The sequence below is a fragment of the Oncorhynchus mykiss genome, chromosome 11, assembly GCF_057628025.1.
Source record: "Oncorhynchus mykiss isolate SJ-2025 chromosome 11, ASM5762802v1, whole genome shotgun sequence".
Classification (NCBI taxonomy): Eukaryota; Metazoa; Chordata; class Actinopteri; order Salmoniformes; family Salmonidae; genus Oncorhynchus; species Oncorhynchus mykiss.
In genome coordinates, this window is record NC_143032.1 from 41,585,048 (window position 1) to 41,605,053 (window position 20,006).

The 20,006-nt window shown below is 43.2% G+C and overlaps 1 pseudogene; it reads right to left on the minus strand.

Moving 5' to 3' along the window:
- Positions 1-2,607: 2,607 nt before the first annotated feature.
- LOC110535017 (dmX-like protein 1) lies at positions 2,608-13,560 on the minus strand (annotated as a pseudogene).
- Between the last annotated feature and the right edge of the window lie 6,446 nt (positions 13,561-20,006).

Genomic DNA, 20,006 nt, shown 5'->3' on the forward strand with positions numbered 1-20,006 from the left:
AACAGAGCCTGTCGAGATTTGAGGCATCGTTTTAATTCCTCTGCCTTTTGTAGCCTTTGTTCCATGTCCATATTCTTGTTTTTGTCCGCGTGTTTCGTTTCATAATGTCGTCTCAGATTATACTCTTTCAGTACCGCCACACTTTCTCCACACAGAAGACACACAGGTTTTCCAGCTACCTTCGTGAACATATACTCCGACTCCCACCTTGTTTGAAACCCCCGGTTCTCAGTATCCACCTTCCGTTTTGCCATTTTTGATGGGTATCTGAAAGTTAATTTTACTGTGATGCTGACGACTGCTGTGCCAATAAATATTGAAATGAAGCAGCCTACTGCTCGGTGCGTCACCTTTGCATTGTGGGAAATGTAGTATTGGTGCGTGTAAAAGATCTGCGGGCTGCCGGCTTGCTGCGGGCCGGTTCTAATAATAAATCAAGATCATCCCAGGGGCCGTAAAAAACCTTCTTGCGGGCCGGATGTGGCCCGCGGGCCTTGACTCTGACATATGTGCTTTACACTGTACTGCACAAAAAGGATTGTAGGGGGTTTACTAACACGTTAGTCAACATAGCTACTAGAACTATGACAGTAATATGGTGACAAAGATGTAGGTTGTGTGTAGTGGTTAGCGGTTATGATATGGTTTGGCTTGCAAGGTTTTTTCGCCTGGTCACAGGAAGCTGATATGTGAGGGAAAAACAAACGGAGGGAAAAAGCGGAGGGAAAAAGTGAGAGGGAAGTGTGTATATGCGAGAAAGAATACAACTATCCAAGGTATCAGGTATCATGAGGCTGCTATTAAAGTGAACTGTGTTTGCATATGATCAAGGGTGCATTCATTCCACCGGTTCTGATGAAAAACTTTCTTAAACGGAAGCAAACGGAACGAAGATAGACATACCGGAATTTGTCCAATAGAAACTCTTGTTTGCAACTGTTGGACTAATGATTACACCCTAGATCAGCTAGATGCAGCCAAGAGTGTTCAAGGCGTTATTGAACGTGTCAACGTCTGTCACCTTGATTACTAAAATGTCTATCGATCTGTACACCTATGTTATAAACGTTCATTCATAGGCTAGGTTGTAGCAACCTCATGATGGGTACAGGGGAAATTTGAGTATCATTGTAGTAGCCTAAACCTATCGATGTAACATTGAGCTGGGTGAATGGAATATGAATGATAGTCATCCAATATGCTGTAATAGAAACAAGGCCATGCAAATGTATGGTTCAGTTGACAGATCTATTTCAGTAGTAGGCTACTCTTATTAGCCTTTTAAACCTATGTCCTAAAGTAGACCCATGTTGGCATATCAAATCATTAAAAAAGGTAAGCATTTTAATTTGGGGTGGTTAAAAATCACACTTCTCAAGCCCTGGTCACATGTCATTAGACTGGTCACATGGGCTCGAGCTAAATATAGGTTAAATAAATAAATAACATGGGTCCTATTTCAATAATGTCATTCCAACCACGAGACGAGTAAGAAATAAAGCATCTTCACTAACTTGACACACGTTTTCCTTGTTGAACTGCTGTTCTAGGATCAGATAACAGAACTATATATTTTTATGATAATTATTACATACACTGACAGGTGGATTCTCTTTTTTTTAATAATATGTTTATTATTTTACAATAAAAAATCAAATAAAAAAGACAGCAATACTAACAATGACATTCATTGTACTGTTGAATGGGATGGCCAATTTAGAGGACAAAACAAAACTTAACTCACACATACACAAAATAAAACAAAATCCTATTAGGTGGTACATGTATAAGAAGACAGCATATAGTCATTACAAGCAGTGTAGTTAAGCCAAAAATAGATATTGAGTGGAGTACAGCACAGAGTAGCAGCAGATCGTCAACCCAGTTATGAAGCGGGACTAGACCATTTATCCAGTATCGGCTGCCATATTTTGTAAAACATTGGACTTCTATTAGAGGTATTGTATTGAATCTTTTCCATATGTATTACATTCCCTAAATCCCGTAACCACATTTCAAAGGTGGTTACAGTCTCCAGTTTCCAAAATTGGCTAATAGAGTACAAAGAGAGACAGCTTTCCCTTCGTGGTTATTCCCATCAACTGTACCAAACAGAGCGGTCAATGGGTCTGGGGCTAGAACTCTATCAAAGGCTCTAGATAAGTAACCAAAAATGAGAGCCCAGTAAACATGTAACTTAGGACATGTCCAGAATAAATGGGTCAACGTCCCTTCATCCTGCTTGCACCTCTCACACAGTGGTGAGGTGTCCGGGAATATTTTATGCAGTTTTACTTTTGAGTAATGTAACCTGTGTATCACCTTAAACTGTACAAGGTTGTGTCTGGCATTCACTGAACTGTGGTTTATATTCCTGAGAGCTTCTACCCAGTCCTCATCTGAGATTTCTGACCCAAGTTCTTGTTCCCAAGCCCTTTTAATGGTGTCTGTGGATACCTCTATGTGGGCCTGTAGCACATCATACAGTCTAGAGACCGACCCTTTTTGAATGGGGTTTGACAAGGATCAAGCTATCTAATGTAGGACTATTTGGCTTCATGCCATACTGTGGGATATGTGTCCTTACGAAATTCCTGATTTGGAGGTATCTGAAAAAATGTGTTGTGACAGGTAGATTCTCAAGATCGGATGCACTGTGTAGCTCAAATGTCTGAAATGTTGCCTAATGTGCATTTCCCAGCATGCTCATGGTTATGTACCGTTCTAGTACAGACATCAAGTGCACAGAGCAAAGATTTGGGTGTTAGGATCTAGACTCACCTGTAGTTGTGGCCATCACAGAGACACTGGTATATGCAGGTAGACAGTGAGGCTGCAAGTGTGCATCACATAGATCTGAAAGAGCAGGAGGAATTCATACATATACATTCATACAGATACATTAAGATCAGTGGAACACTCCCTCCAATCAGCCAACTCACCCAATCACTGATCTTTACATCACAAAATCTAAACTCAAACAATCCCCCCCCCCCCCCCTGTTCTCATATTTAAAGCACATTACTACCAAAAGGGACAAGACACAATTACTACTCCAATTTACTAACATGATCTTTGTGTGTAGTTCAATAAAGTGCATGATAGCCTTGGGGGGTGTATAGGAATGTGTCTGACCTTGTTGTCTGGGTATGGTGGGGAGTCCAGTGCATTGATGGTGTGCAGGATATCGTGGGTGAGGTTGGTCAGATGGACGATGGGGTTGGTCACCACCGTTTTAGCGCTGGCAGTGCACGCCAGCAGGAGTGGGATGGAGCCGTGGTGGAGGTAGGAGGCTATGGCTTCTGGACATGGTCATCCTGTGGACATAGAGTAGCGTGGTGTGAATGAATGAAGACCATAATGTTACGTCCTGACCTTAGATCCTTTTTTATGTCTCTATTTTAGTTTGGTCAGGGCGTGAGTTGGGGTGGGCATTCTATGTTTTGGTTCTGTGTGTTATATTTCTAGGTGTTTGGCCTGGTATGGTTCCCAATCAGAGGCAGCTGTCAATCGTTGTCTCTGATTTAGAACCATACTTAGGCAGCCTGTTTTCCCACTATGGGATGTGGGTAGTTGTTTTCTGTTTTGTGTGTCTTCACCTTACAGAACGATTTCGTTTTGTTTACGCTCTCTCTTTGTTGTTTTTTGGTTATTGCAGTGTTCAGTTTATTTATTAAAATTAACATGGACACTTACCACGCTGCGTTTTGGTCTGATCCCTCCTGTTCCTAACGATCATTACACATCAGCACACACACACACACTTACAAAGAAAATACATAAACTGAATGAACATCATAAACAACTTGGAAATAAAAATTGCTAATAAATTCCATGCTGGCTACCACACTGCGGTTCACGCATCAGATCAGAGACTTTCTGCTTTGATCTCAAAGAAAAAGTAAGTAATCTCAGACAGTCGAGTCAGAGGAGTTCCTGTCATGGTATGATGTTACGAAGGCTTCCGAGGAGAGCAGTGTGTGTTCCTGGTGTCTGTGACACAAATCATATTTTTCCAAATCTCCCTAAAAGTAGGACGAGGCCTCTCAGAAGGGAAGAGAGCTGAGAATCAGAATCAGCCCCGCCTGTCACACAGCCACACACTGGAGATGTCATTGATGGCACCGATCAGCTACATGAAACCACAGCTACCCTGGAAACCACGGTTTGCTGCTTTAAGGCAAACACCAACCTCAGACTAAACACACTTTAGTTTTGTTATGGTTCTTTGCTTTAGTGTTTGTGTAGTTACTCTTCCTCCCTATCCCTCCTCTGACACTTGCTGTCAAGTACTGAGATGCAAGAGCCTCTTTCTTAGTTGTGTTCGTAGTTTTTTGTTTGAAGGGTTTGCAGATATGCAGATACTAGTATGCAGATATGGCATCAATTTGTTCCTATTTATGATACGATTGACAACATGTAGCCTATGTGTAAGAATTACAACATACATTGTGTGTGCTGTACCTGTTGGGACTCCTGCAGTAGCAGGATGAGCTCCATGTGCACAGAGGCCAAGCCTCCCCGTGGGAGCCGTGCAGGCTGCAGTAGCTGAGGAACATGGGCAGGAGAGGCTGGTTGCTCTGGAGCCAGTATCTGCGAGTGTGTTGGACCTCTCCAGGCTGGGCCTGGGCCTCCTCTCTCCCTGGTCCTGCCATGCCCTGGGCCAGCTCCAGCAGGCAGGGCTTGTAGCTGCAACACCTCTGCAGGGCAACCACCACCTTCAGCCACTGGCACAGCTGATAGCGCAGCTTCCCCCTGTCCAGCTCGTACCCCGTGAACTTGGCCAGGATGTCCCCTGAGGGCATGAGTATGTCGTCCTCTTCTAGTGGTGTCTCCGTCAACGGAGAGACTGCGTCCTGGAAGACGCTGCAGTTGTTATTAGTGCTGGTGTTTTTCATGGCCAAACCCTTCGGTTCATAATAATTGTCCTTCCCCTCCTTGTCGCTGTCCCATGGATCTTTTGAGGACTTTGGGCATTTTGGAGAAGACCTCCATAGCCAGCATAGGGCAGCCGGCCTGCATGTGAGAGTAGGCTGCCGTAAAGAACAGCCTCCTCTCCACCAGGCTGATGGAGTGGGCAATGCGGCCCACCGCCATCAGACCAACCTTGGTGAGGCGGTGCAGCAGTAGCGGATGTGTCCGGAGGTAGGTGTAGAAGTTGAAAACCTCAGGGTTACAGGGGGACATGGACGAGGTACCTGCAAACCACAGCTCTATCATTAATTAACCTCAAAATAACTGACAAAATGATTGAACCTCAAATCTGAAAAATATAATTCTCCGACTACCACCAGACTGAGTGGTGTGGCCAGCCTAGGAGGAGCCTGGGTTTAGGGCAGCAGGCTTATCAAGCAGAGTGAGAAGTGGCCGGCTGTAGTCCTCCGCCATGCTGCGCAGGACAGGAAAGTGTCCTGGTGGTCAGGCAGCTGGCGGGCTTGGCCTAGCATGTGCTTCTGCAGGATGCGCTTGTAGATGGAGGACGTCTCAAACTCAGACTCGTATAGCCGGGAGATCACCTTGGCCAGATGCAGTTCCTGCATCTTTTCCAGGCCAACCTGAACAAGGCAAGCCAACCCCAGCATTTGTGTTGAAAGCAATTGCAGTAGCAGAACATCAGGAATATCCAACAAGGTCAGCTCTACCCTTGGCCTGGCCAGACATAATTTGCATAAAATGCTCAAAAACATTTTTTTATTACTATTTAAGAAGAAAAAAAAATACAAAATTATGAAAAAGCACACTACAGATATATCTGCTTACAGCGATATGATGACATTATTACCTCCACAGCATCCTTGAGGGAGCCTGCCAGTAGAAGGAAGGATGCAGAGTGCTGGAAGCGTTGCTTCCCCAGCAGAGAGAAGGCGTTCTTTAAAGAAACCTTCCTCCACCGGTCCTCACTGAAGTTGTTGCTGAAGAAAGCTGTCATTTTGACATTCTTCTTAGACCTTGATAGAACACAAGTTGTCATTAGACTGACTTTCTATAATGTGAAAGAATTGTTCCAATCTTGTCAGGAGTTTTGGGGAATGATATTCAAAATCTTCTCAAAGACATTACCTGAACAGTCCCCAGACCACCACTTTCTTTTACATAGCGAGATAGAATATTGCGGCGTCCAGAGGATCGCTCTGCCTTTGAAAATATGCTTTTGCTATCTGATGAATAACAGAGGTATAAAAAAAAGTATATAGGTCATTCCACACACACGCTCATTTACAATAGTGAATTCAGTAGTGCAGCAAAACCGGACTTTGCCTTATTCTTTGAGATATAAAAGTAGGACAATCAATCAATAATTACATATATAAAGATGTACAATGCATTCAGAAAGTATTCAAACCCCTTGACTTATTCCACATTTTGTTGTGTTACAGCCTGAATTCAAAATGGATTACATTTTTTTCTTCTCTCACACACAATACTCCATAATGACTAATTGAAAACATGCTCAGACATTTCTGCAAATGTATTGAAAATTAAGTATAGAAATCTCTCATTTACATAAGTATTCACACCCCTGAGTGTTAGAATCACCCTTGGCAGCGATTACAGCGGTGAGTCTTTCTGGGTAAGTCAGAAGTTTGCACACCTGGATTGTACAATATTTGCACATTATTGTTTTCAAAATTCTTCAAGCTATGTCAAGTTGGTTGTTGATCATTGCAAGACAGCCATTTAAGTCTTGCCATAGATATTCAAACCGATTTAATTCAAATGCCGTCTTAGTAAACAACTCCAGTTTATATATTTGGTCTTGTGTTTTAGGTTATTTACCTGCTGAAAAGTGAATGTCTCCCAGTGTTTGTTGGAAAGCAGACTGAACCAGGTTTTCCTCCAGGATTTTGCCTGCGCATAGCTCTATTACCTTTATTTTTATCCTAAAAAACTCCATAGTCCTTGCCGCTGACAAGCATACCCATAACATGATGCAACCACCACCATGCTTGAAAATACAAAAAGTGGCCCCAAACATAATGCTTTTTATTCAGGACATAAAGTTAATTTCTTTGCAGTTTTACTTTAGTACCTTATTGCAAACAGGATGGATGTTTTTGGAATATTTCTTTTTCTGTACAGGCTTCCTTCTTTCCACTCTCATTTACGTTAGTATTGTGGAGTAACTACAATGTTGTTGATCAATCCTCAGTTCTCTCCAATCACAGCCATTAAACGCTAACTGTTGTAAGTTTAAGTCACCATTGGCCTCATGGTGAAATCCCTGAACGGTTTCCTTCCTCTCCGGCAGCTGATTTAGGAAGAACACATGTATCTTTGTCATGACTGGGTGTTTTGATACACCATCCAACGAGTAATTACTAACTTCACCATGCTTAAAGGGATATTCGATGTCTGCTTTTTTATTTTTACCCATCTACCAATAGGTGCCCTTCATTGCGAGGCATTGGAAAAGCTCCCTGGTCTTTGTGGTTGGAAAAGCTCCCTGGTCTTTGTGGGTGCTCGACTGAGGGATCTTACAGATAATTGTATGTGTGAGGTAGTCATTCAAAAATCACGTTAAACACTATTGCACACAGAGTGAGTGCATGCAACTTATTTGACTTAAGCAAATTCTAACTTAAACTTATTTAGGCTTGTCATAACAAAGGGTTGAATACTTACTGACTCAAGACAGTTCAGCTTTTCATTTTAAATTAATTTGTAACATTTAAAAAACATAATTCCACTTTGACATTATGGGGTATTGTGTAGGCCAGTGACACATACATTCAATTTAATCCATTTAAATTGAGGCTGGAACAAAATGTGGAAATTGTCAAGGGGTGTGAATACTTTCTGAAAGCACTTGTGCTCACCCTTTCAATATACCGCCAAAGTTTATTGGTGCTCCTGAGACACCAGCCCACGCCCATGGCGTGTAGTTCAGGCCATGTGGGGTCTCCCTTCTGCAGGGCAGGCAGCATGTTGAGAAGCTCCTCCTCAGCCTCAGAGTTGAAAGCCCAGGCGTATTGATAGGTGGACAAGCCTGGAGAACCAAATACAGGTTATCAGACAATCCATCATCACACAAGTCTACACAGCACCAGGCCCTCAGGAGCTACGGTTGTTTGATTTATCCTGCTACTGGGCACTATTACTCCTGTTACTTGCTTACTTACTTACAAAAAAAGGCACAGCACACCAACATCAAAACCTCATCCCAACTGTAAAGTATGGTGGAGGGAGCATCTGGGTTTGGGGCTGTTTTGCTGTCTCAGGGCCTGGACAGCTTGCTATCATCAACGGAAAAATGAATTCCCAAGTTTACCAAGACATTTTGCAGGAGAATGTTAGGCTATCTGTCCGCCAATTGAAGCACAACAGAAGTTGATGCGATGCAACAGGACAACGACCCAAAACACAGAAGTAAATCAACAACAGAATGACTTCAACAGAAGAAAATACGCCTTCTGGAGTGGCCCAGTCAGAGTCATGACCTCAACCCGATTGTGATGCTGTGGCATGACCTCAAGAGAGCAGTTCACACCAGACATCCCAAGAATGTTGCTGAACTGAAACAGTTTGGTGAAGAGGAATGGTCCAAAATTCCTCCTGACCATTGTGCAGGTCTGATCCGCAACTACAGAAAACATTTGGTTAAGGTTATTGCTGCCAAAAGAGGGTCAACCAGTCATTAAATCTAAGGATTCACATACTTTTCCCACCCTGTACTGTCAATGTTTACACTGTTTGTTAAATAAAGACATCAAAACGTATAATTGTGTGTTATTAGTTTAAGCAGACTGTGTTTGTCTGTTGTTGTGACCTGGATGAAGATCAGATCAAATTATGACCAATTTATGCAGAAATCCAGGTATTTCCAAAGGGTTCACATATTTTTTTCTTGTCATTGTATTTATATACCCACCTCAACTTCTCCAGTTCCCCTGCACATTGAATAAGGTACTGGCACTGACCTGTATATACTTGCATTCTCATGTTTCTTTACCTCTCATTGTTGTTCTTGTGTGGTTTTTATTCTTACTTCTATTTTTTTGTATTCAATTTTCTATTGTTATAATTATTATCACTGTATTGTTGGAAAGAGCTCTCAAGGTAAGAATTTCATTGTACTGTTGTACACCCGTCGTATCCTGTGCACGTGACGAATACACTTTGAAACGTGATCATATAATACTATATTATGGTCATTTATCCAAAGTGATTTCAGCTAATACAAATAAATAAAAATAAGCATCCCTATACAGATCCCATTATGGCGTCTGTGCACATGGGCCGCACCTTTGAAGCAATCTCCATTTTGAAGTAGACAATTTTCTTCCTCACGACTGGCTGATTCCTCCTGATGACCCTGTTGGACATGACTCCAATGAAGTTGGAAGTCCCACCCAGTTGACTACATTAAAATGGTTGAAGCCCTCAATGGCACTGCCCATGCTAGAGGCTCTATAATTCTCTATGGGTTGCAGTAACTTTATATTCACACAGCCTCTAAGGTAGTATTTCCCAAACTCGGTCCTGGGGACCTCAAGGGGTGCATATTAAGGTTATTACCCTAGCACTACACAGATGATTCAGATAATCAAAGCGCGATGTGTTCATTATTTGAATCAGCTGTGTAGTGCTAGGCAATGTTGTAAAGTACTTCAGTAGTTTTTTTGGAGTATCTATATTTTTGACAACTTATAAATAATGTACTTTTTACTCCATACATTTTCCCTGCCACCCAAAAGTACTCGTTACATTTTGAATGCTTAGCAGGACAGAAATGGTCCAATTCATGCATTTATCAACAGAACATCCATACTGCCTCTGATCTGGCAGACTCACTAAACACATATTACATTTGTAAATTATGTTGGAGTGTGCTCCTGTCTATCTGTAAATTTGAAAAAAAAAAGAAAATTATGCGGTCTGGTTTGCTTAATATAAGTAATTTGAAAATATTTACTTTAACTTTCGATACTTAAGTATATTTAAAACCAAATACTTTTAGACTTTTACTCAAGTAATATTTTATTGGGTGACTCACTTCAGTCATTTTCTATTAAAGGTATCTTTACTTTTACTCAAGCATGACAATTGGGTACTTTTTCCACCACTGGCGCAAGGGCAAAAAACAAAACGTGCACTCCTTGGATTCCCCAGGGCAGAGTTTGGGAAACGATGTTCTAAGGAGATTTCCATAAGGCTAACATACCAAACTTCATGGCCCCATGTCCATCGGGTCAGTTCTTAAAGCCCTTGTGTGATACGGTGCCATCTAGTGGTGTAGCGTGGCAGACTTTGAATGTCGCATCTAACCATTCTCAAATCAATCATTGAGTCCAAATCATTGAGTCATTGAGTCCAAATTATTGAGTCTATATACCAAATCTGAAGTCTATCTGACCCATGGTTCAGGAAAATATTTTTTAAAGTCTTTTTAGTATATTTGACTGAGTCAAGGGAAAACCCCACAATAAATTGGTTAAATCAGTATAGGTGGCCCATGCAGGAATCAAACCCACTGTGCTGTATGCAATACTGTTGAGTTCAGCCTTGCCTACCTTGTCGGAGTAGCTGGGCGCAATGGGCAGGGTGGTCAGCAGGAACTTCAGACCGCACTCATCCAAAGTTTCTCCACCTAGTCAATGAAAAGAACATTACCATCTGCAGTACTTCTCCTCACAGGCCTTCTACCAGAGTAAAACAAATACACCACTTTGAGATATGGTTTATATTAGTCTATAAAACAACATTTATTTAGAGAAGGACTGTGGAGGGCAGTTTGTGCACTCGCCCTGATGCTGGTGCTTGTGGTGGTGAGGGTGTTGGCAAGGCCTTTGAGGGACATCTGCTCCATGCGGGTCAGACCCGGCAGGCTGGAGGGGAGCAGGTGGCTGGATAGGACCTGGGCATGCTCGGGCCCAAAGGTGGGACTGTACTGGGACTGGTCTATGACCTTAGCACCACCATCCTCCTGGTCACTGTCCATGGGCTCCAGGTGCTCCACACACACCCCACTGCTCTGGAAAAGTTCATCGTAGGCGTCCGTCTGACTGGACCCGTGGCCACTCAAGCTGGCCACCTTGTCTTTGGGCTTGGGAGAGCAGTCCTCGTCGGCCACCAGCAGCGCGTACAAGGGCAGTGGAGTGATGGACTCAATCTCTGAGTAACTCTCACCCTTGCTGAAGGGCTTGGGGTCCCTGGTGGTGCTGCCGCCGGTGCTGATGGTGCGGAAGCGGAGACGCTCCACCTGGTTAGTGTCATCGTCTTTGAGGGCCACGATCTCTCCAGCGATGCACTTGACCAGGTGGGAGAGGATGGCCTTGGCCCGCAGGACCGTCCCCGGGTCCATGAGCTCCAGCAGCTGTACCGGGTGGTATTGGAGCAGCGTTGGGAACAGGTGGGGCAGCGTTGGGAACAGGTGGTTCCCTGCCTCAAACAGCAGCTGTCCTCTTAGCACTCAGTTTCTGGGTCAGGCTGGTCATGGAAGCATGACCATTTCTGTCGTGATGGTGTTGGGAGCCGTGGACTTGGCCAGGGCAGGAGGCTGCCACTGGGTGTACACATGCATCTTGCAGTCCATGCCCACCACCAGGATGCCATCCTTCTCCCAGGACAGGGAGACGGGGATGGGCAGGGAGCCCTCCACGGAGGAGACAAGGTCCGCGGAGCGCAGTAGAACCAGGTGGGAGGAGCTCTACTCCCTGTGGCCCTCAGAGAGTCCCAGCTCGGGAGGTTTACCAGAGAGCAGGCCATACATGTAGATTTTGGAACCAATCCCCGCAGTGAGAATGTGGTAGCCGTCTTCCCTGGAGACCCAGTCCAGGTGGACCAGACTCTTACCAGAGGTCCCCTGGCAGTCATCGCTGGGCAGGTAGATGTCCAGATTATTATTCTGCAGATTCAGCTTCTTGGTACCACTCTTCATGTTGTTGTCTAGCACCCAGTGGGAGCTGCCTGTGGACTCACACTGGAATATCCCTACGTGGACCAGTGGTTCTTATGGCTTAGGTTGTTAGGGTTAGGTGAGGGCTAGGTTTGTGTCGGTAGGCCACTGCGATGCAGCTGGTGTGACAACAGCTGAGCTCTACTGGTGTGCCCAGCACAGTAATGGCGCGGCTATTGCCTAGCCCCTCTTCCACCAGCAGAGGCCACTCATCTCAGATGTACGTCAGCTCCTGGGCGTCTGGCTCCACTGCAGCCGCCCTGCATCTCCAGAACCTCACCTTCACGTCTGAACAGAACGTGGCCAGGAGATACGGAGCGCCACCGGCCGGCTGCAGGGAGGATGCACTCAGATGACCTGAAACAAGAACAATAATTAGGTAGTTAGTTTAGCCACACTTCATGGGTAAGCTCGTACAAACACTCAATACAATTGACTTGGGCTATATGAACCCGGAAATCTACAGTTAAAACACCAGCCTAGCAATTAAGACCACCCCCAACACTAATCCAATTTCAGTGCAACTGGTTCCATTCAATAGAATTAGCCAACGCCTTGGGAGTTGATTACATTCCCATGGAGGAACAAACTGGACTGTCCCGTTATACAGGAGTGAAGGGCAGTGTGACTATGGTACAGTGCTCTCTCTTACCTGCTGAAGGCGTGACATTGATCACTTTCACACCGTCTGGAAGAGCCAGCTCCTAGCTGTACAGCCTGTGAGTGGTCAGGGTGAGGCGGCAGGCACTCTGCAGGTTGGATGTGCAAGGCTTGTTCTTCTGGGCCTCAGGGGAAGTGAACATGTCAAAGTTAAAGGAGCAATTCAGAGTTGATGAGGTTACATTCGCCCTCTCAGGCGGACCACTGGTCTCATCTGTAAGGACACACAAAAACAGATGGAAGCCAAAAATTGGGAGACAAGATAAAGCTAGCTGACTTGCACACAACACTTTAAGATATAAATTAATCCTTGAGTGTAGTTGTTGGTACACACCCATAATGATTGGGAGAGCTGCCAGTTGCAGATGCCACATATGCAGGAGGGACCTGCCAGTCTGGGTAAACTCTACCACTACCAGGAAGAAGCGGGCAGAGAGGCTGCAGGAGAAAAACAAACACACACATGTTTATTACACTGAATAAGATGGGACACAAGAGCAAAGTGAAGGTTATAGTAGTGTGTGTTTCCTCATCCTACCAGCGTCTGTAGCGGGAGCTTCCTGAGTGGCATCTGTCCGATCACTGCCCAGAATGAGATCCTCCTCAAATACATGTTGCAGCAGAGTCTCCTTCCCCTGCTGCAAAGCACAGAATAGGATAGACTATCTCCCCCAAGGGAAATTTGGTGGTAGTTCCGCCTAATTTAAGGCGTACTGGCTAGGCTACAGTGTAAAACATCTATGGCATGGCTGACCTTTTTATTTAGATCAGTGGAGGCTGCTGAGAGGAGGACGGCTCATAATACTGTCTAGAATGGAGTGTAATGGCTGGAATGGAGTGAATGGAATGGTATCAAACGCATGAAAACCATGTGTTTGATACCCTTCCATTTACTCTATTCTGGACATTATTATGAGCAGTATGTTAACATAGAACAATATGTTAACATAGAATTCAGTATTGAATATCCGAGTGCGCTTGCTATGCCAACATACCCCAAACATGGAGCTGAAAAAGGTCAGTGAAACTCTGCATGTGCTCACATATGAACTTGTTTCCATCTTCCATAGATGTATACCTCTGAGACTATCACAGTGCAGGTGCATTTATACGGAGACTTGATTACACACAGGTGGATTCTATTTATCATCATTAGTCATTTAGGTCAACATTGGATCATTCAGAGATCCTCACTGAACTTCTGGAGAGAGTTTGCTGCACTGAAAGTAAAGGGGCTGAATAATTTTGCACGCCCAATTTTTCAGTTTTGGATTTGTTAAAAAAGTTAGAAATATCCAATAAATGTCGTTCCACTTCATGATTGTGTCCCACTTGTTGTTGACTCTTCAAAAAAATACAGTTTTATATCTTTATGTTTGAAGCCTGAAATGTGGCAAAAGGTCGCAAAGTTCAAGGGGGCCGAATACTTTCGCAAGGCACTGTATTTCCATGACAGAATTCAAATGCAATTTTGGACTGACCAATGTAGATTTTTTTTAAATACTTAAGTTTCATATCACAATTTTATTTTGAAATCATTTGGACATCTGTCACGCCCTCACCTTAGAGATCCTTTTTATGTCTCTATTTTGGTTTGGTCAGGGCGTGAGTTGGGGTGGGCATTCTATGTTTTGTTTTCTATTTCTCTGTGTTTGGCTGGGTGTGGTTCTCAATCAGAGGCAGCTGTCTATCGTTGTCTCTGATTGAAAACCATACTTAGGTAGCCTTTTCCCACCTGTGTTTTGTGAGTAGTTTTTTTTTTTTTTTGTGTCTGCACCAGACAGAAGTGTTTCGGTCGTTGTCATTCAGTGGTCAGTTCGATTAATAAATTATGAACACTTACCACGCTGCACTTTGGTCCAATTCTTCCAACAGCCGTTACAACATCAGCGCAATTTTGAGGGAATCCTATTTGAGTCAGAAAATGATATTCATTTGATGGGTAAGATATACAAAACCTTGCAGAGAGGCTATCCAACTGACAACCTCTTAGAAAAAAAATATGAACTATTGGAACCAAGACTTAAAAATAACTGATTGGCACAAGATGGAATGGGAGAATGTTGGAACATAACTATTGAAATAATGTACAGTTTAAACTGGATTAAATATGTATAGAATGTATTATACAAGAAACAAAATGCACACATTTTACAGCATAACGACAGTCTTGTCTTAAGTGTAAACTAACAGTAACTATCTATGCCTTCTGGGAATGCTATAAAGGCAACGTTATCGGCGGAGTTAGGAAGTTGGCTGTCAGTGTTTCAATGTAACTGCTCTTTTTAATCATTTGTCTGCAGATTTCAAGACATGTCATATGAGTGTGCAGAGAGACCCGATGGGTTGGATGATACTCATCAACTATCTTGAGAAAATGTATACCTAACTGGAAATCAACCAATCCTCCATTGTTAAGGCAATGGAGAAATGTGGTGCTTCATTATCTAAATATTGACAGAGTGGGCAACAGGAACAAAATGGTGCACTTTGAGGAAGTGGTTATAGAGTAGTGTAGGCACTGGAGATGGGGGTGAGAACAGGTGGGGCTGTGCAGGTGTAATGTCGTTGATGTTTCTGTACATCTGCACACTGAGTATATGAAATATTAACACCTCTTTCCATGACAGACTGACCAGGTGAAAGCTATGATTGCTTATTGATGTCACTTGTTAAATCCACTTCAATCAGTGTAGCTGAAGGGGAGACAGGTTAAAGAAGGATTTTTAAGCCTCGAGATATATTCTTTCGACACCTTGTAGAGTCCATGCCCCGACGATTTTGAGGCTGTTCCGAGGACAAAAGGGGAGGTGCAACTCAATATTAGGAAGGTGTTCCTATTGTATGGTATACTCGGTGTATGTTTTTTTTTGTATGTATTTAAAAAATAAATTGTTTGTCCATTGTGCTTTCCTCCTAGGTTAACAATACATTTTCAGTTATGTACTAGTCATTGAGCTTGGCTGTCTACGCTGACAATAGATGTCAATGTTTGTTTGAAAGGAAATGAAGGAACAGAAGCAAACCCAGCCAGTGACTAAAGACGGCGTAAAAGGTCCTGATATGTCATTTTGTCCCATGAGCCTTAATCTGTCATTGTAGCAATAAATAGACAAACAACTGACTCAGACTCAATACTCTATGACATTTAGTCTTCCTGACAGTTGGAATATTGTGTTAGACAACCTATATTCTCTAAGCAAGTAAGCATTTGCCTGTAGTTAATTTTGTGCATAGCCATGGAAATACCTCATTTGGATCAGTCATTAGTTAGGCCAACATATCTGTGTGACTTATTTGGTCAGATTTCAAATTATGCTGAGTAGACAACTTTTAGCATGTGGTAAAATGCTTAAAGTACAATTAAAACATTTCTAAGGTCCCAATACATTCTTCTGCTTTTTGGATATTTGTTCCTTGGGTAGGATTTTATTCTGTTCTGTTCCCTGAACATGTGGCTAAAAACAATCTGTGAGGATTCCTTAACAATTGGGCTAGTTTATGTACTAATTTCTTTGATGCATATTTCAGTACTGTCGTCTTTGATCATCTTCATGCTCCACATTGGTCTGCAACTCAGTTCTCTCAAAAGTCACAAGTATGTGCATAGTACTTGTTATAATCAGTGACAATGTCTTCACGTTGATTAAAATGTCCCCCCTCTTCATTGTTGCTGACGGATTGCAGCTTAATATGGAACCAGAAAGACCGGGCATCAGCTCTAAGTGCTAATTGTATTGCTTCTAAAGAAGTAATTGATTCTTAATGACTCCACTATTAGTTCAAATACTACATATGCAAGGAAATGACACATCTATTGTTCCGAATGAGTTGATATTAACATTTGGATTTGATTGTTCTAATGCTTGTGCGCGTATAGAAACTGAGCTACCAGTGGCAGACGATTGGACAGTTTGTTTTGCAGTTTAGAACGCAACCTGGCCTGGGACCCCACAGGTCAAACCATTTTGATAAGTGTATTTTGTATCTTTTCGAATAAGAACGTGTTTTTCACATTTTTAATTGAACCTTTAACTAGGCAAGTCAGTTAATAACAAATTCTTATTTACAATGACTGCCTAGAACAGTGGGTTAACTGCCAGATTTTTACCTTGTCAACTCATGGATTCGATCTAGCAACCTTTCAGTTACTGGCCCAACACTAACCACTAGGCTACCTTGCTGCCCCAATATGTTTTTATTTTATTGTCTGTTTTTTTGTTGTTGATGCGCACAGGCATTCATCTCCTAATTGGGGCCTCCAGCTGTGGTCTAATATCAGTGATGGTTTGGATGAGGAAGGAGAACTTGCAGAAATAACCCTTGGTGACCCTCAGTGTCCCTGGATGTGTATCTGGCACTACAAGTAGGAACTGCACTTTTTTATTTTTTATTCCCAAAAACCTTTTCATGCATTACTGATATGCTGTCGTTTCCCCTTCAGCTGCTTAGATTGAACCGCTTCCCTAATTCAGTTCATGAAGTTCTCTCCAGATGGAGAATTCTTTGCAACTGCCAGGGTGGCCTTTGGTGTCCATATTTTTTTATATTTTATTTAGTTAACCTTTATTAAAGATAAGAACAAATTCTTATTTTACAATGACTGCCTACCCCAGCCAACAACATCCCCTAACTTTGACGACGCTGGGCCAATTGTGCGCCACCCTATGGGACTCCCGGTCACGGCCGGTTGTGATATAGCCTGGGATTGAACCAGGGTCTGTAGTGACGCCTCTAGCACTGAGATGCAGTGCCTTAGACTGCTGCGCCACTCGGTTTGTTTTAAAGGAAAGACATGAGAAACACATGACTCATTAAGTGCACACTCAAATAGCCATTAGCCTTTGTAGTAAATGTGTAATTAATCCCAGTGGGAGCTGGACTTCTCATTTGTCTACCTGGCCCACCCACGATCTGTGACAGGCTTCTTCTGGAGAAAGACCAGCAAGTACATGCCACAGTAATACCCATCATTAAAGGTTTTAGAAGCACTGATATTGTCCTTGTTTGTCCATACCTGATCTGACAAAGCTCTATTCTCTGTTTCCTGTTGTAAGGACAGTGCGTGTCGCCTGTGGGCCGAGACCCTGCTTCCCAGTGCCACCTTGCTGTCCGGACACACGCTCAGACATGTTAATAACAGCCAGAACAGCGACATGCTCAAATCGACAAGACTCCCTCTCATATCAAAAATGCAGGGCAGGAACACCTTGGAGGTAGGAAAAGTGTCTCCAGCGCAGCTTCTTAGTCCATCAGGCTGGTGAGAAGATGTGAGAGCAGCTTGCTTAGAGCTAAAGGGCATAATGAATTGGATATCTGTCAGGAAGATTGTTTTCCAGGATTTGCAGCCCTTGAGAACTTCATTAAGAAAATTGTCCTTGTTTCTGTACAGTACACCCTTGAATTACTGTACCTCCGCTCTTTTTTCTTAATGTATTTTGGCCTTTGTTGAGGTGACCTAGTAACTAGTTGTATGATCGGATGCACTCTCCTCATTACTTCTAGTGTACAAAACTTGAAGGTGGTCATTACATGGTTATGCGTCTCGCCAGAAATGCAGACACACATAAGCAAGAGACACATTACATTGGGGAAATTTTTTTATATGTAAATGTGATGAAAGTTTGACATTTGCAGAATCATTTATTAAAATCACTGACTGCGATATCAGAGCTACTATTTTAGTTCGTCTGGCTTTCCAAAGAGAGGGAGCCCTACTTAGGAGCCATTTTGTTTCTTGCCTCAGTTGAACCTGCAGGAGTTGTGCAGAGCCCTGTTGAGGTGTGGCTCAGCCCTCCCTGACGGCTGCCTCCCGTACCAGCAGAGCACACACTACAACAGCATGCTCCATGCCAACTCTCTCTGCCACTTCCACATCGCTGCCAGCATCAACCCTGCCACAGGTATTCAAGACACAAACCAACTGTCACCATTCATAAAGAGGTTCAGTAGCATTGTTTACATTGCATAACAGTTCATTTTAGGATAAAACGTATCTTTAACAGCCTCTTTCAAACTCTACTGTACTTAATGGTTAAGAATAGGATTAGACTCGGTCTTACAAGCACATCTGACGGATCAGTCATCGTTGCACATATTGAGGGTCTAAAGTGTTTCCTGGCAATGTAACCTGACCAGGGTTAACACTGGGCCCTACACACACACACATTACTGTACAGAGTTAGTGATGATATGTGTGTCTGGTGCAGATATCCTCCTGCTGCCCTCCATCACGTCACTGTGGGTGGGATGACGAGGAGCCTGGCGGGCCCTTCACCGTGCACTAGCTCAACAACCAGGAGCTGTACCTCACCCTAACCATGGAGGTGTTCCTGCAGCAGCTCAGGGGCAGCATGGAGCAGCACAACTAAAAAAACAAAACAAAACTCCCAGGAGGGTAGGTAGCGTGCAGCGGTGTATTCATTAGTGCAAAACGTTATGCAATAGAAAACATTTTTGTAATGAAAAACGTTTCGCAATTAAAACGTTTTGGAATAAAATGTAGCATTTTCTTATTGGAAAAATTCAGGTTAGTACCTCACTGTTTTTGGCTGTTTGCTTCCGCTTGGTTCCTAGGGAACACACCCCAGTGCTCTAAATGACTGCATTGTCACACTTGACCAGATTGCACAACATGTCGTTCAAAAAGGCATTGGCCAATATGATTAACTTTTAACCTTGAAATGAAAGTGCAATTTTTGTTGTGGTGTAATATACCTCTTTTGATAAATTGTTTGACAATGACAAGAAGTTATCCGTAACTCTATTCTAACTAAACAGTTTTAGAATTCTAGAGCAGTTTGATTTCTACCAAAATGAAAGCGAAAGCCTATCATGTATTTACCCTTTAGTGGTGTGGATATGAGGACTAGGCTGTGAGCTTTCTCCTGTGTGTATGTCTGATTATGAGCAGGAGGTAGAGGAGGCTGCTAGACGTGCGGCAGAACGAGGACCCAACGTGTCGTCCGTCCAGCTGCCTCCTGCAGCGGTGAAGGACCAGGTGCAGATTCTACTAGATAACTGGAACAGAGGGGCAGACATGCTGTTCAGTATACACCCCATGGACGGCTCTGCTGGAGTGGCACGTTGACATGCTGGATGAGTATCACCCCGGCAGGTCCAGGTACGTTACCTTCATTAGGAAAGCAACCTGACTGACATTTCTGTTTTACATTACAATAGAACGATGCATTTCATCTTTGACTGATGCACTCTGTCAAAATGTTGTATTTGCATCAGCAAACGAGCAAAACTGACGACATCTATGGTTTCTCCATCATAATAGAAGATAAATTAGATGTAGTGTATGTGGTGTGACTGATTGTGCCCTGTGACCGATTGACCAATTTCTGTTTTGCGTGTCTTTTTATACATGCAATGTTGAAAACAACACTAGCTGTCTCTGTAACACTGATTTCATTTTAACAGTTGCATTGTACAACTTCCATTT